Here is an 18,629-nt window from a genome sequence, read left to right as displayed (position 1 = left end):
CAGCCCCAAACTTATCCAAATCCATTTGCTCTATAGCTAGAAACATGCCTGCCTTGGGAATAAATGTTAAGGGGATTAGACAGCTTCAACCAACGTGCATGTTGCCATGTTTTACCTACAAAAGGTGACTCAACAGTAACTATGCAAGTAAATGAGGAACAATGCAGAGAGGGATCTGTACAGGAAAAGTGGTGGAATTCAGCAACAGAGACATCTTCAGAGAACGCAAGGCAACAGGCAGTATGTGTTTCCACAGTCTTGTCACAGCTTGACTTCCTTCACTCAATGAAAATAACTCAGGTTCCCTGCCCTTGGGTTTCCGTTTCGTCAAAGGGAGATTATTCTATTACTCCATCACTACATACAGTGAGAGGATTTCTATACTACCCAGGGAAGAAAAGATCACCCCTGTCCAGGCAGAGAGAGGTCCAGGAACAATTTATAACCACAGGACAAGGGGCAGTGAGAATACCACCTACAATAAGTGTGGAAGCAAGGACAATGCTGAAGCTGAAGCTCCAATACATTGGCCATCTGATGGGAAGAACTGATTCATTGGAAAAGGCCCTGATGCTGGGAAAGACTGAAGGCAGGAGAAGGGGACAACAGAGAATGAGACAGTTGGATGGCACCACCGACTCGACGGAAATGAGTCTGAGCAGGCTCCAGGAGTTGATGATGAACAGGGAAGCCTGGCATGCTACAGTTCACAGGGTTGCAAATAGTCGGAAACAACTGAATGACTGAAATGAACTGAAGGACGAAGGAAGTATTTAATATGCACTGGGCCAGAATATTGGAGAAGGCAATGGCACCCCACTCCAGTACTCTTGCCTGGAAAATCCCATGGACAGAGGAGCCTGGTAGGCTGCAGCCCATGGGGTCGCACAGAGTCAGACACGACTGAGCGACTTCACTTTCACTTTTCACTTTCATGCATTGGAGAAGGAAATGGAACCCACCCCAGTGTTCTTGCCTGGAGAATCCCCGGGACAGGGGAGCCTGGTGGGCTGCCATCTATGGGGTCACACAGAGTCGGACATGACTGAAGCAACTTAGCAGGGCTAGAATATCAGGTTCCAGGTACCTGCGGTGTGCTATGCATTTTGCACATATTATCTCATTTAACACGGCAACCCTAGAGGTCGCCGACTATTATGATGTCCATTTTACAAGTGAGAAAATAGACACCGAGAAAGTGAGCAATGGAGCAGAGATTTGAATCTAGATACTCTAAGATCAAGAGTCCACGCTCCCTGGTTGGAGGCTGGGGTGGGGGTGGGGGGAAGCCTGGACTTAAGTTGAATCCCTTTCAGGCTATTCATGGGTCACTCGGCCAACGGTGAGATGAAGACCTTGAGCAGAAATCTCCCCCATGGGAAGGCTCCACACCCACCAGAACACCTCTGCTGGTGAGACATTCTGGTCCAGGATGTTGGGGAAAATCTTGCAGCACAACAAACTCAGAGATTCCCAGGGGAAGGAAGCGGCCCCATGACTACCTTCTCCAACACAGTGGGTACACACCCAAATGTTTACAGTGACTGTCTTTGGATGCTGGGAATATGGATGGTTCCTTTTGTGCTTTCCTAGGTTTTTCTGATTTTCTTCATTAAACTTGCCTCCTTTTGAGGGAGGAAGAAACACAATTATTTAAAAAGAAGAAGTTTTTCTTAGGCCAAAACTACAAAAAAAAAAAAAAAGAAGAAGAAGAAGAAGAAAGCAACCTAGCAAACCCTGGAGTCCTTAGTACCTAAGACTGCGTGGCAGTTAAAAATGGACAGGAGAGCACAACTGAGCTATGGAAATAAAGATTTAATTTGGACTGTTTTTCCATCTTATTTTTCCCTGAGCTAATTTTATAAATCAAAGCTGTCAACCACACCTCAGTCAAGAAAAATATTTCAGAGTCCCCACTCCATGGGAAGGAATATTAGCATTGAGCACTTTACCACAAGTCCTCATCGAAAGCAGGAGTGCAGACTAGTTCCAGAGAGGAAGATGGTCGTTAGCTGCTGGTGAATGTGTGTGTATGTGTTGAGGGCTGAGAGCTTGAGAGAGATCAAATTGGTTAATAGAAGGTTTATTTCAGCCAAGAATCCCCTTAAAAGGACAAAAGGAAAAAGCCTCTGTGATTGGGTGCTCAGAGCCCACAGCAGAGGGCTGGACCCTGAGACACGGGCTCTGACAGGCCTGTGACTTCTTCCAGACCCCTGGGCTCCTTGACTCTGCAAGGCGGCTGCGCATGACAACAGGGTGGGTCCTGTTACTCTCCTGGCCCCTCCCTCCCTTCCCCGAAAGGGCGTGTGGTCAGAGTTGAGAGAGAACACTTTCAGAAAGGTTCAGCCACTAATGACAGCAGCACAGCCGGAATGACAGGCTGGAGCGGCGCTGGGGTCAGCCCAGAACCAGGGGCAGCTGGGACCGCTTTTTGTGAACTGCCACCTCCCTGCCCATGGCCCATGGCCACCTCGCTACCCGCTCACCGCACACACACACGCGCGCGCACACACACACAGACACACACACATACGGCCACCCCACTACCCGCCCACCATACACACACAAACATGCGTACACACAGACACACACACACACGGCCACCCCACTACCCGACCACCATACATACACGCACGCATACACAGACACACACACACACACACACCCTTCCCCCAAACACACACCCTTACACACACATACACACTTCCCCCAGATTCTTCCCTTGCCTTAAATCTGGAGCTTCTACTTTTCCCCTCTTGAATTATCTTTAAAATAAGACTCTTAGAAAGACGAGAAGGCCTGAACATTTGAGGAAAATCTTCTTCAGCAGCTGCTTCTTTGGGAGGACCCAGTTCAGCTCAATTGCTCAGTCGGGTCTGACTCTGTGACCGTGTGGACTGCAGCACACCAGACTTCCCTATCCATCATCAACTCCCGGAGCCTGCTCAAACTCATGTGAAGACTCACTCAACCCTTAAAAGATGGGACTGTGTCATGATTAAAAAGCTGGCCCAAATGCTGAAACCACGCACCATAAGCCAAAATAGTACCAGGACGCAAGTGGGGTGATGGGTGGAGATGAGCTGGGCTCCACCACAGGCAGCCTGGCTACGGCTCTGCCAATGACTTCAACCTTGGCCTGATGCCTCTGCCATTTTGGGGGCAGGAGGGAACAGCTATGCAGACCCTGGGGTAGTCAAAAGGCGGCGGAACAGCAAAACTCCACAAATGGTTTTCAGTCCTCTAGTTACCAAGATTCAGCTCTCACTAGAGTATATGTGCTTTCTCAGAATGCTGGTGTGAACTTACCTAAGTTCGTGTCTCAGGCCAGAAACTAAGGCCTCCCTAAGGAATACCAGTCAAGGTCTGGGTCCTGGGATTATCTCCCCATGTTTCAGAAAACGATCTGATGCAAGTGAGGCCCCCAGGAGAGGGCTCTTGGCTGTCCCTTGCCATTCAAGCTTTGACATTCAGTGTTGGCCTCGGTCCTCAGCTAACCCTGAGAGCCACAGCCTCAAATGCTGTGAGATATTTGGCACTGTCCTTCATGAAAGCCAGTAACTTGAACTCAATCATTATTTTCTGACCTATTAGGCCATGTTCTAGAGCTAGCAACAAAATAAAAAGAGTTCCTGACCTCAAGGATCTACATGCTAGGGGAAATGCAGTGATCGATAATTCTGCTCAGACACAAATTTGCATCACTCCCTATGAAGCTGGTGTGTGGGAGTCACTGGCTAGTGAGTGAGCCTGAAGGTAACTTAGCTCTATCAACCAGTGCAGCTTTGTTGATCATCATCACATATGCAATAGTTTATGTGGCGCATAAACAAAACTTCGTTTAAAAAAAAAAAGCAGCCTTACTATCGGTAATGTAAGTTAAAACAAAATGAAGAGTCAAAAGAAGTAATAGCTCACAAGATAGAAAAAGAAAAGTTTCTGCTAAATTAAAAAATGAAATTCAAAATTTGGTGGTGGCTCAGAACTTGGGATTGGTAAGTCTACCATACCCCTTGCGAGGAAATGGATTTAAAAAGCACATCATTAAAATGCAAAACTTCTGCCCTTTCAAAAACACTATCAGGAAAATGAAAAGTCAATCCCTAAACTGGGAAAAATTATTTGTAAAATATGTATCTGATAAAGAATTTCTATTGAGAATATATAAGGAAACTTTCAAAACTCAATAATAAAAAGAATAAACCAATAAAACTAACCGAAAAGTTTTAAAAGAAAAGATCTACAAACAGCAAATAAGCACAGGAGAAACGCTCGCCATCAAGTCATTAGGAAAATGCAAATTAAAACCACAGTGAGATACCATCACACAACTATACGAACAGACAAAGTAAAAACAAACAAAAAAGCCTGACACACACACACACAAAAACAAAACAAAAGAACCTGACAGTAAACAGTGTTAGTAAGAACACAAAGCACCCAGGTCTCTCAAACACTGCTGAAGGGAATGCAATGTGGTACTATCATTTTGCAAAAAAGTTTGGCGGTTTCTTATAAACATGCACTTAGTGTACCAACCAGCAATCCTAGGCCTAGGTATTTATACAAGAGAAAAGAAAACATGTTTATACAAAACTTGTAGGCAAACTATTTTGGGTGACTGTTCATAATTTGCAAAACCATAAACAACCCAAATCCGTGAATGAACAGATCGAATGTGGTACATCCACACAGTGAAACACTACTCAGCAAACAAAAGGAATGAACTACTGATGATGAAACAACATGGATGAATCACAAATGAATTATGTGAAGCAGAAGGGGACAGATACAGAAGGCTACAGAGTGTATCATTCCATTTTTATGACATTTAAGAAAAGGTAAAACTGCAGGGACAGGAAATAGTATCTGCCAGTAGCTGGAGAAAGAGGTAGAGGCTGACTGCAAAGGGGCAAGAGGGAACTTTGGGGGGAAATGAAACATTCTGTATCTTGATTTTCGGTGGTGGTTACCAGAGCATATGGGCTTCCAGGTGGTACAGTGGTAAAGAATCCACCTGCCAATGCAGGAGATGGTTTCGATCCCTGGTTGAGGAAGATCTCCTGGAGAAGGAAATGGCAACCCACTCCAGTATTCTTGCCTGAAAATCCCATGGAGAGAGGAGCCTAGAGGGCTACCATTCATAGGATAAAGAAGAGTTTCAGGCACAGCTGAGTGACTGAGGACACACCAGACTCTATACTTCCATCAAAACCCACAGAACTGTACACTGCATAGGGTTTATGTTACTGTATGCAAATTATACCTCCACAGACCTATCTTCATTTTAAAAAGCAATCTGTGTGTTTTAGTCACTGCAAAAACAACTCATCACATGAGAAAAATTTTTTAAGTAATCAAAAAGTTTTAAAAGAAAACCTAAGTATGGTATGAGGATATGTGTGTGTTAGTCACTCAGTCATGTTCGACTCCTTGTGATCCCATGGACTGTAGCCCGCCAAGCTCCTCTGTCCATGGGATTTTCTGTGCAAGAATACTGGAGTGAGTTGTCATGTCATTTCCTTCTCTAGGGGATCTGCCCCCCCAAAAAACACCCAGAAAACAAGAACCTTGAAGGGAATATGATTCAGGCAATACTCAGAACTCTACAAACACTCTGTATTAATAAATACAGGGATTCTTCAATGCCCGAGGACACATCTCTTGCAAATGTCAAGAATTCATGGCTGACCGGATACTGGGTGCCAAGCGTATTTTTCTATCTTGGTAAAAGAGGCCCAGAATATAAAGGGAAGTTCTTTGACCTCAGAATTCAAGCCCATTAGCTTGGCAAAAGAGAAGTTTCTGGGCAGAACCACTGATAGTGGGGTTTTTCCTCCCTTTAAATTTATTAAAGGAAAAAAAACGGACACAGAAGTTAAAATTGCCTAAATAACTTAAAACTGTTCTCACATCCCAATCCAGGGAATTGATTTTTGCCTAGATGACTAGAAGCAAGAGAGTGGCCGTCCTGCCCCTCTTCCAAGTCCTCTTAACTGGGCATTGTCTTTTAATAGCAGCATGGAAACAAAATGAGTGAGGCTGGGCCTGTTTCCAGTAAAAGACTCAGGATAAAAAAAAAAAACAGTCACTTAAAATAGAATCATGGAGGGAAAAATGGGAAGCAGTGATGGGAAAAGAAATGGTTTCCATCATTCAGAGAGGCGTCACTAAGCAAACCTGCTCCCACCTACATGCAGCCTCCTCAATTCTTCCTGTTCATTCAAATGTGGACAAGGGGGGGGGATGGGAGGGGGGTAAAAGGGGGAGGTGAAAAGGGAAAGGCGCAATTAAGAGTTAAAATGGGACCGCTGGAATCATTCTGAGGGTAATTTACGGCTCCATTCCACACCCTACCTCTGGCTGCCAGCCTCAGAAATGACAGGAAAGGTAAAAATAAAACAACTGCCAAGTCCATTCTACATGACAGAAAGACAAGTGATTTACTTCTGCACAATCTGGAGAACAGAGAGACATTCTCAACGGTGGCAGCTTTCTGAGACTGAAAAATTCACTTTAAGAGAGACTATAGACTACATTTTGACTCATCTCATTCCAGGTTTTATGTTGGGCTTCTAGCGGAAGCGGTCAGTGTCTCATTCCACCCCACCCCCACTTGGGGCAGCAGGGAATGACCTGGGGTTCCCTGAACACAGAAGCCCCTCACTTATTTGTCCCATGTCCTGAGATGGTACAAGGGCACAGGACGCTCCAGCAGCTCAGGAGACTGTCAACCTCCACTGATACACAGCAGGAAGCTGCAGGGGGCCGACCCTGAACACGGGGCTCCAACTTCTGCTATAGGTGGGCCAGAAAAGGCTCTTCCACCTTCTTCCCCCTGGCATCACCTCTTGCTTGAACCTGGCCTATCATAGAACATCCCTGAGCTACAGCCACAGACCTGAAAGGACCACACGGTACCAGAATGACAGTGCCCAGGACGCTATTTCTAAGTGCTCTGACACAACAAATCACAAAGGCAGGGATTCAGCAGGAAGGAGGCACGCTCCTTAAAGAATATGTTCATCAGACGTTCCTCCAAACCTCCCTCTAAACTCCTCCCAAGGGAAATTTAGAGCTTTTGCTGATCGACTCGCTGGCATCCTCTTCTCTGGACTCTTCGCCCAGCTGGCTCCTCATTCAAATCCTAGTCTAAATGTCCCTCACCTCCCAGGCTGCACTAAACTCCCTGACTTCTCTGGCATAGCATTCTATCCTTTTCCTTAATGGCATTTTTTTTTTTTAACTTTTTGTTTTGTATTGGGGTATAACCGACTAACAATGTTGTGACAGTTTCAGGTGAACAGCTGAAGGGACTCAGCCTTTCTATTTGTAATTTATGTTTGTTTATCTGTTTAATGTCTAACTTCAACAAGGCCCATGAAGGTGGAAGCCATGTCTGTTTAGGTATAACTTTATATAACCAGCACCTAGCATCTGCTTGGCCTCACAGTAGGCACAAAGAAACATTTGCTGAATGAATAAAAGACGCAACCTCTCAAGTACAAAAGCACTCTTGGGCCTGTAACCTCTAATATTTCCCATGTTCCTGGCAATCCAGTCACTCCTCACCTCCCTGTCTCCAACCACCTCTTTAAAGAATGGAATCTCTGCCAAGAGACGGAATCCACAAGGTAGTAGGTATTGAGAAGTGTCACAGCTAGTGTCTTCCAAAAAGGTTAGCCCTCAACATCACGTAAGAACATTCTCTAGTCTGCAAACCAAGGTCTACAAATAAAAATCATATCATTACAGTTTCTTGTGTGCCACATATACTAAAACTGCAAGACAGTCTCCACATCCAACCAAATTTTATTTATCATAGTTTTGTTGTTTTTGTTGTTCTAGCTATAGTTTTCAAGCATTCTCCAACAGGTAAAGACTAGGCAAGTGATTGAACATGGGGATTAAGAGATACCTTCTATGGCAGGAATATTTTCTAAAATGCCCCTTCTCCCAAAGACACCCCACCTCAATGCATAAAACCAGGGACTGTGATGACATATCACACAGCCTGAATTTCTGCTGAGCACGTGGCCTTACTCAAGTTGGAGGTCTTAAAGAGAGATGGCAATGCCCTGTGGAATCAGTGCTCATCTCACAGGGGTGCCATTTCTGTGATCCAAATATCCTTCATGAGACACACACTCTTGACATTTCAATCATCAGTTGGGGATGTGAATAGTTATCTATATGTGGGACATCGCTGTTCTCAGAGGGTCAGTAAGTAACACTCTCTCCTGGTAGAGTTCAGGAACATGGACGTTACTACACATGCTTTTTCCAAATAAGACGTATTTATGTGTCAGCTTATCTCTGATTCCAGTGCTAACCATCGAAGTTGTAAGGACTTGAAAAGAACAATCCAAGAAAAAAGTTCAAAGTGGAAGTATCAATCATGAAGAATAAATAAAACAGGAGGAGCAGAGACTTCCCTGGTGGTCCGGAGGTTGGGACTCCATGCTTCTACTGCAGGGTGCGTGGGCTGGAGCACTGGTTGGAGAACCAGGATCCTGCATGCTGCAGCCAGAAAAAAAAAAAAAACAGGGGGAATCCACCACCCTCTTGGCGGTCTCGCTAAGCTTTAGAAAGACAAGGCTGTCCTGATAAAAAGTCTCCCCTGTACCCTGTGCCCCTGAAACCATCACTTCTCAGGGAGTCGAGGTGCCAAGGAATGTAAACTGGTAGCAAGACCCACCCTGAAGTCCTGGCAAGTGAGAAGCAGGAACACAAGACTCTTTCAACTCAACAAGGATTCACTGAGCTGCTGCTACGTGCAGCCGAGCACTATTCCGGGCCCTGGTGGGGACACAAAGATGCATAAGGCCCAGATGAGTTTGGCTGAGAACTCCCCCTGTACCCCTCCTCACCTTCAAAACAAGAGTGCTATAGATGGGAGAGAAAAAAACCAACTCCTCAGGAGTCCCCATTTCATCATTCTTCTCTACATGTAAAGCAAAACTGTAGGGTGTGATTTCAAATAAAGGTTTTGCTTACCTTTTTTAAAGGGAAAAACTTTAAAGAGAAAGAACAAAACCAACCATAGTTCATCTCCCCTTCTCCTTCACCAAACAGTAGTGATTCACACCATCTCCCACTCTAGACTTTCACTAATCTCATGTTAAAAATTGTTGTCAATTTCTCATTTGAAAGCTGTACCTTCAAAGGCCATTTATGAGCACACAAAATAGACCCGACACATAGACGTGCCATGAAAGTCCAAGAGAAGTCCCAGTCCAAACAGAAAATCTTCAGAGAGGGGGCCAGGGAAGAAATTCTTGTTCTCTCTACGCTGTTAGGTGCAGAATTTCACACTCCATTATCAAATAATCCGTGAGCCAAAGATACCTTCAACTCATAAAGACAAAGAAAAGGCAGGCCAAACACAGGCTTAGAGTGGCTAGTTAGCTTAGCAAAGAGAGGCAAAGAAAGCAGAACAGACAGCAACTTAAAAGGCAAGAGGATGAAAAGACATCATGAATCACAGAAACAAATGGACCAGCCATGACAGTTTAAAGATACAAGGTATTATACTGGTTTGGGTTTGTTTTTCAATCTTTTTTTTTTTTAACTGAAGTATTGCTGACATACAAACTGTATTAGTTTCAGGTATACAACATAAGTCATCCAACATTTATATACATTCTGAACCGATGTATATAAAGTCTAGGAATCATCTGCCACCAAAGTGAACACAAAATTATTGCCCATATTCTCCACACTGTACATTATATTCTCATGACTTATTTATTCTATAACCAGAAGTCTACATCTCTTAGTGCCCTTCATCTAGTTCTTCCAACTTGCCACCCTCCTTGCACGGTTTGTTAAAAATCCAGTTCAATGATGTTTCGAGCAACACTATCTAATATATAAGCACCAAAAATGTGGAAACTAAATGGATGCAGAAAACATGACAAGAAAATACAAAACAAAAGGAAGCTGGGGAAGTTATGCAAATACAAAACTAAACAAACTTTTTAAATGATTTTTAAAACTCAGGCATAATTTACATATAGTAAAATTCACTCCCTTTCAAGGGTAGAGTTAAATGACTTTTACCAGCATATACAACCGTGTTATCATCACCACGATCAAGATATAAAATACTTACACTGCCCCCCAAAATTTCTTGGTGCCCTTGGTAGTCAATCCTTCCCCTCAATTCCCAACAATTGCTAACAGGATTTCTGTCCCAATCATTTTGCCTCTTCCACAAAGTTATATAAATGGAATCACATAGAATGTAGCCTTTTGTGTCTGGCTTTTCTTTAATTTACCATCTTAATCATTTTATTTTACTTATTTATTTACTTTTGACCCCACCACCTGGCTTGCAGGATCTTAGTTCCCCAACCAGGAATTGACCCTGGCCCCAGGCAGTAAGGCTTCCCTGATAGCTCAGTTGGTAAAGAATCCACCTGCAATGCAGGAGACCCCAGTTAATTTCTGGGTCGGGAAGATCCCTTGGAGAAGGGAAAGGCTATCCACTCCAGTATTCTGGGCTGGAGAATTCCGTGGACCGTATAGTCCATGGGGTCGCAAAGAGTCAGACACGACTGAGCGACTTTCACTTTCTCTTTCACTTTCCAGGTAGTGAGAGCGTGGACTCCTAACCACTGGACTGCCAAGGAAGTCTTTTATATATCTGGCTTCTTGCATTTAGCATAATTCTTTTGAGAGTCATCCATGTTGTTTAACGCTGTTCCTTTTTATTGCCCAGAACAAATAAAATTTTAACGATGCTAGAAAAAGAGAGGATCACAAGATAAAAATTTCAATTCACCCATAAGACATATTTCAAACTTGTATAGTGGGTCCAAGAATAAAACCTTTAAATACACAAAGCAGAAATTCTTGGATACAACCTGGCCCCACCTATTAACTGCCATCACCTCCTCCTATTTTCCCATCATTCCCTCCACTCCAGCCAGACTGGCCTCCTTCAACTCCAAAGGCCCACTCCCAACTGAGTTCCTTGGCAAGAGCCACTCCTCTGCCCAAAGTCTTCCCTGACGAGAGAGCCTCATGGAGAAATCCCTCACCTTCTTCAAGGCTTTGCTTACAGGTCGCCTTCTTAACCATACCTCTCTCAACTGCATTATTTCATAGTGCATCCTATTGCTATGTAACAAGTCCACAAGATCAAACCTGCAGACAAGGTCAGCTGGGCCTTTGCGGCTGTAATTTTGGCAGAATGGTAGGGGGCAGATGCCAGAATGAAGTGAACTAACACATAAATAGGAATAAGGATAGGAGACTCAGAATATTGAGACTAGTATTTTCGCTATATTTTCAATAGGTATGGGTACATAACAACTTCAGGAAATCCTGTGATGTGTTCTGCGCTTTAGTTCTGTAACTATTTTTACCTAATGCAAAGTGAAAAACCTAAATATAGAATTGTTCCAGTGTATAAAAAAGTCGTTCTATTTAGGTTATTGAGTATGCCATCATAAAGGCAGTCGCTAAACCAAACCCTAAATCTCCACTTCCACAGACCTTGGCGCTTTCGAAAGGAGCCAAGCAGGGCCAACAGACTCCTAAAGGAAACGTCTAACCTCATCACACCAAACCACAGCCACAAACACCATGGCTTCAGCAGTCCTTTTCCCCACCATCCACATCTGTCCAAAGCATTTCCAGTCAGTTCTGTTCCGATCTCTGATCATCACATACCCAAACTGCGCTAGTTCCTGTGACTCAAGTCTTTTCTCTGAGATCCATACTCTTTACTGACTTCTCTCTAAACATTTTCCCTTCCGTTGTCTTTTCCTTTTTTTTTAATTATTTATTTATCTGGGTACTCCAGGTCTTAGTTGCAGAATGCAGGTTCTAGTTCCCTGATCAGACTACTGCATTGGGAGTGTGGACTCTTAGCCATAGGACTACCAGGGAAGTCCTAACTCTTGCCCTTTCAATTACAGTTTTCTAGGACTGAGAAGTCCTAGAATCCAGATACAGGTCTCGTTAAAGTAGAAATTTCACCCCTGCCCCCTAAATCATGGAGACCCTTATACTGGTACCACTGTTCAATGTCAGGAATACACTTTGTGGTCCTCTGCATCTCCTAGGTTTGGCTTGTGTTCTCCTCCTATGGATACACTTTGAGAGGAATGACTCTGCCCCAGAGTCACTCAGTACCACTGTTCCACAGAGCCGGCTAAGCACTAATACGACCATTATGGAGGAAGTCATTTTAAAGTGACAGCTTCAGACTTCCCTGGTGGTCCAGTCACTAAGACTCCACACTCCCAATGCAAGCGCCCCAGATCTGAGCCCTGGTCCAGGAGCTAGATCCCACATGCTGCAACCAAGTGTTTGCATGCTGCAATGGAGTCACCACCTGCCGCTAGTCCTCCACTCCTCTCTCTCCAGTTCCCACAGCAATCCTCCTGATCCCTAGGTCCTAGGGACCTGAATCTAGGAATCCTCTAGGTCCCTGAGTCTAGCCTTGGCCTCCACTGTGTCAAGACATTCCTACCTTCTTCTGCCTTCTCCTGTGTCCCTTCTCCTACCCCTTCACTCCAAGGGCTAGCAGACTCTCCAACAACAAGGCAGCTAGGTTCTGGAAGCAGTTTGTTGTTTTAGTTGCTAAGTCATGTCCAACTCTTTTGCAACCCCACAGACTGTAGCCCACCAGGCTCCTCTGTCCATGGGATTTCCCAGGCAGGAATACTGGAGTGGGTTGCTATTTCCTTCTCCAGGGGATCTTCCCAACCCAGGGACCGAACCTGTGTTTCCTGCATTAGCAGGCGGGTTCTTTACCACTAGTGTCACCTGGGAAGCCCAAATGAATGAGTATGTGCTGTATTCAAATAAAATTTTATTTACAAAAAGAAGTGGTCAAGAGAATAAGAAGACAAGACTCAGACTGGAAGAAAATATTTGAAAAACATACCTTGATAAAAGACTGTTATCCAAAATATACAAAGAACTCTTAAAACTCAACAAGGAAAGGAAAAACCTGATTTAAAAAACGGGCAAAAGGCCTGAACAAACACCTCACCAAAAAAGATATATAGATGGCAAATGAGTATATGAAAAGGTGCCCTACATCGTATGTCATTAGGGAAATGCAAATGAGACTCCACGACAGGCCTATTAGAAAGGCCAAAATCTAGAACACTGACAATACCAAACGCTGGTGAGGACGTGGAGCAACAGGAACTCTCATCTGTTGCTGGTGGGGATATAAATGGTATAGCCATTTTGGAAGACAACTTGGCAATTTGTTACAAAACTAAAAGTACTCTTTTGCTCTTCCCATACAACCTAGCAATTGCTCTCCTTTGTATTTATCCAAAGGAGTTGAAAACATGTCCACATAAAAATTTGCACAGGGCTGTCTACAGTAGCTTTGTTCAAAATTGTCAAAACTCGGAAACAACCAAGATGACCCTCAGTATGTGAATGGATAAATAAACTGTGGTATGTCCAGAATATGAAATATTATTTCAGTCAATTCAGTTCAGTCGCTCAGTCGTGTCCAACTCTTTGCAATCCCGTGGACTGCATGTGGCATGCCAGGCCTCCTTGTCCATCACCAACTTCTGGAGTTTACTCAAACTCATGTCGATCGAGTCAGTGATACCATCCAACCTCTCATCCTCTGCCGTCCCCTTCTCCTCCCACCTTCAATCTTTCCCAGCATCAGGGTCTTTTCAAATGAGTCAGTTCTTCACATAAGGTAGCCAAAGTATTGCAGCTTCAGCTTCAGCATCAGTCCTTCCAATGAATATTCAGGACTGATTTCCTTTAGGATGGACTGGTTGGATCTCCTTGCAAGAGTTCAAGGGACTCTCAAGAGTCTTCTCCAACACCACAGTTCAAAAGCATCAATTCTTCGGCACTCAGCTTTCTTTATAGTCCAGCTCTCACATCCATACATGACTACTGGAAAAATCAAAGCTTTGACTAGATGGACCTTTGCTGGCAAAATAATGTCTCTGCTTTTTAATATGCTATCTAGGTTGTTCATAACTTTTTTCCAAGGAGCAAGCATCTTTTAATTTCATGGCAGCAGTCACCATCTGCAGTGATTTTGGAGCCCCAAACAATAAAGTTTGTCACTGTTTCCATTGTTTCCCCATCTATTTGCCATGAAGTGATGGGACCAGAAATATTATTTAGTTCTAAAAAACAAATGAGCTATCAAACCATGAAGAGACACAGAGGAATCTCAGATGCATACTACTAAGTGAAGGGCTACAATCTGAGCTACAAATTTTATGATTCCAGTTAGATGACATTCTAGAAAAGGCAAAACTATATAGACAGTAAAAAGATCAATGGTTAACAGAATACAGGAGATCTTTAGAGCACTGAAACTATTTTGTATAATGCTATAATGGTGGATGCATGTCACTATACATGTGTCAAAATCATAAAGTACACACCACCAAGAGTGAACCCTAATATACACTATGGACACTGGGAGATAAAGTCTCTCATTATCATTTGGGATGATGATATGTCAATGTAGGTTCAACAACTGTTGAACACAAACCACTCTAGTGTGGGATGCTGACGGCACGCTCCCCACTGCGGGAGGCTGTGTGTATGTGGTAGGCAGGAAATCTCTGTACTTTGCTGCTCAGTGTTGCTGTGAACCAAACACTGCTCTAAACAAACAAACAAGTGGCAGCCTGGATTTGACCTGCAGACCATGGCTGGCTTCAGCTATCATCCTGAATATCTTGTGTCAACATTACCAAATGACTAATATGTCCAAATGTGCCAAGTTCTCTTGTTCTCAATTGCCTTTGCTGACGCTGTTCCCTCAGCCTGAGTGACTTCCCTTTCCCCCACTTCACTGGTCTGCAAACGCCTTCAAAATACAGATCAAACGTGTGAAGTCTTCCCCTATTATCCCCTGGTAGATTTAGGTAAACTTTCCACTAGCTTCGCTCACCACCACTATGGGGTCCATCGCACTACACTGGAACTGTCAACTCTGTCTCCCACCAGATGCCAGTCCTCAACGTCAAGGGCCATGACTTTTTTATCTTTTTATCTACAACCCAGCTCACAGCCTGGCATTCATGTTTGTGGAACAAATACTGCCTCCAGCAAAAACTGCCTCCAATAAAGACCAATGAGATAAAACGAATCTGAATAAACAAACATTCAGTAGGGAATTCCCTGCTGGTCTAGTGGTTAAGACTCTGTGCTTCCACTGCCATAAACCTGAGCTCAATCCTTGATCCCACAAGCCACGTGGCACAGCCAAAAAAACAAAAATAAAACCCTAAAACAGAAAAAGTACCATAATGCATAATTTTAATCAGTGCAGAATTAATAAATTAACATATAAATAAATGTGTACTTCATCTCGATGATGACTTTTCAATGTGCGGCTTTGGGAATGCAGGGTAGCTCTTGTCCATGGTGTCAACCCTATTCCTTACATACCATCTACTCAGAAGAGAGCCCTGCAAGCTCCTTCTGTGCAGGAACCGGGTCTCAGTTATTACCATACGAGTAAACAAATTACTCATATTCCTTTTCTTGCTCCTATCTCTTCCCTAGCAATTGTAATGAGCCTACAGCTAGATTTTAAGTAGAAGTTATTGGGCGGGAGACCTGAATGGAGACCATAAAGACATTTGGATCAGTGGCACGCTGACAGGGTGACATCGCCACATCACTGCAGGCTGAAGGGACTTCCCTGGTGGTCAGTGGTTAGGAATCGGTACTTTCACTGCTGGGGCCCCAGGTTCAGTCCCTGGCTGGGGAACTAACGTCCTCAAGTGGCACAGCATGGCCAGATTTAACTAACTGCAATTCCAAATCAAGCACCGTTAGCCATCTCCGTGGTGGGACCGGCGGCAGTGGGCAGCAATGACAGAGAGCGGCCCCGCACCGGAGGCTCAGCTCCCACCTGCCTCTTGCTCCCATTAGCTTTGCTTCCCGGCCGTCGCTGGTCCCCCAGGGACTTCCAGCAGTGTTCCCAGCAGCCTCGCGCTCGGTGGAGTTCCTTTCTGGGCTAGGCTGTCTGCAGACACAGCTGATGAGCTATTTAGAGCTCAACAGAGACCTTGGGCCTTTCCATGTCTCTGAGATTAGGGCTTTTAAATCTCCAGAGATTACTAATGCCAAGGCAAGGGAGTCAATAAATCTGATATGCTTTCATCAGAGCAGGATAAAAGAGAGAGAGGAGAGGAGGGTGGGTGAAAACTCTGTCTAGGAAGGTATGAACTCACGTGTCAAAGAACTGTGTGGGAGCTTGTTAAAATGCAGATTCTGACCAACACGGTCCAATACTGATGGCTGATGGGGAACAGAGGCCTCCAGCCCTTCACACCAAATACACACACAAACATGCTCATGCACACTCGTGTACATTCACACATATTCTTACAATAAATATGTATATAGTATGTAATAAAGACAAATTAATTATTTAAGCCCCTGTATCTTCTTAACCAAGATCTCTTTCACAGATTTCAGGCCTATAAGTGAAAACCTCTATGAACCCAAAATCAAATTCAACACATTCTCCCATTTGCTCATACCATTTCCCTGAAGGACGATGGGAAATCTATAGGGATTCTAGACAGAGGAGCTAGTTGTTCAAGTTGGAAGAAATCTTTTCTCATCTTTTTTTTTTTTAATTTTTTGTTTTGTTTTGGGGTATAGCCAATTAAGGATTGACAACATTGTGATAGTTTCAGAAGAACAGTGAAGGGAGTCAGCCATACATATACATGTATCCATTCTTCCCCAAACTCCCCTCCCATCCAAGCTGCCACATAACATTCAACTGAGGTCCATGTGCCATACAGTAGGTCCGTCTTGGTTATCCATTTTAAATATAGCAGTATGTCCACACCCATCCCAAACTCCCTATCTCTCTCTTCCCTCCCACCTCCCCACTACCATAAGTTCATTCTCTAAGTCTGAATCTCTTTCTGTTCTCTAAGTTTATTCATATCATTTCTTTTTAGATTCTGCATATAAGAGATGTCAAAGGATATTTATCCTTTTCTGTCTGCAAGTCAGAAGGAATCTTAAATCTGTGCTTGGAGCAACAGCATAGTTCACAGACAGTCCTATGATGGTTTCACCCATCAGTTGACACCACCTTAACTCCCTGCTTTCATGTAATAGCCAAGGAGGAGGGGGTGAAATCACAGGTGATGAAGAATCAGCAAACCACAGAGGGATTCCAATGCTCTGGCTTTCCACCTTCAGTCTGGAATTTCCCAACTATTTCTCACCTGACGGTATCTCTAAAGAGGTCTGCCAGTACCATCGGGGATTCCCCTGCTGGGTTCTTTTTCCCTCCATGCTCACCCCACTGTTAGCTTCTCTAGTTACCAACGTTAGCCCCTAAGCCACTGTACTGAACCCTTGGACGCTGGACAAGTCTCTCTGCAAACTTCCGCCCTCCTTCTCCTCGTGTCTTCCTCCCCACACACTCATCTCTTCTCTCTCAGAGCCTCCCATGGTGTGAAACTTCACATTCATTGCATATGTCATGAAGACTGCATGTGAACGCAGACACCGTGCTTCTGGCAAGCCTCGTGCAAGGCAATGTGTGCACGACACCAGGCACACAGGAGATCTGCAGAACCTGAATTGACTTAGGCACGGTTCCCAAGTCAGCCCTCATTCCAGCAAAATAAAACAAACACTGGGGGATTATTGGAGGGTGTGGAAGGCCTTCCCAGTGCCAACTAGCACACACTCTCCCGGGGGCTCCGCAACACTGAACAGGGAACACGGGCTGAGGACGCAGGCCGGGACAGTGCACGCACAGACAGAGCCCTGGGCACCCCATGCAACAGTCCCCACTCCACGCACAAAATGGCACGAGACTGGCCCTCTCGGGCCACCAAGATTACTGCTATTCTGACACACAGTCCCTCACACGCGCAGACAGAGCTCTGGGCACCCCACGCAACGGCCCCCACTCCACGCACAAAATGGCACCAGACTGGCCCTCTCGGGCCACCAAGATTACTGCTATTCTGACACACGGTCTGGCAGTGGCCAGCTTTCATCTGGATCCTGTTCCCAAGGCCCAGATGACATTCTCCCACCTGATATCTCTAAGTGGCGGAAGCGCAGCCACCAAGGCCAGCACGGAGCATCGTCTTAGAATCACCAGTTCCACTGCTGTAAAGATGAACAGAGCGGAAGAGAAACGAGTGCTCGTCATCCAGCCTGGAGAAACCCAAAGTTCTGAAACCTATCTGCCTCAGCGGTAGACAACAATCTCTGCTACCGAACACCATCCCTATTCAGCTTACCTAGATTGGTAGATGATAGTTTCTATATTTTGAAATATATCATGCAAATGAAAGAATATATTAAATATTCAGTTAAAGAAAAAAAAACCCTGGGCTAAGAAATAGCATTCCCAGTACCCAGAAGCTTTCATTGTGCTCTTTCTTCATTAAACCCACCCACTAGTGACAACCATCCTCCTGAATTCAGGGTTAATGATTCCCTTCTGTTTTCTACAGTTTTACCACCCACAAAGGTATCCATAAAAATATATATATATACACATGGTTTCATTTTACATTTTTAAACTTTATATAAATGACATTATACTATATATTTTTTCTGTCATCTGAAGCTCTTGTTCAACATTATGTTTCTGAGATTCCAAGACATTG

General features: G+C 44.3%; 1 protein-coding gene across 1 annotated transcript in view; it reads right to left on the bottom strand.

Annotated features, from left to right (window-relative positions):
• The window catches only part of WWP2 (WW domain containing E3 ubiquitin protein ligase 2), a 143,589-nt gene that overhangs the window by 61,788 nt on the left and 63,172 nt on the right, over positions 1 to 18,629 (bottom strand). The gene's annotated exons all lie outside the window — the stretch shown is intronic.

The sequence above is a fragment of the Capra hircus genome, chromosome 18 (assembly GCF_001704415.2).
Source record: "Capra hircus breed San Clemente chromosome 18, ASM170441v1, whole genome shotgun sequence".
NCBI lineage: Eukaryota > Metazoa > Chordata > Mammalia > Artiodactyla > Bovidae > Capra > Capra hircus.
This window is presented reverse-complemented; position numbering and strand designations above follow the sequence as displayed.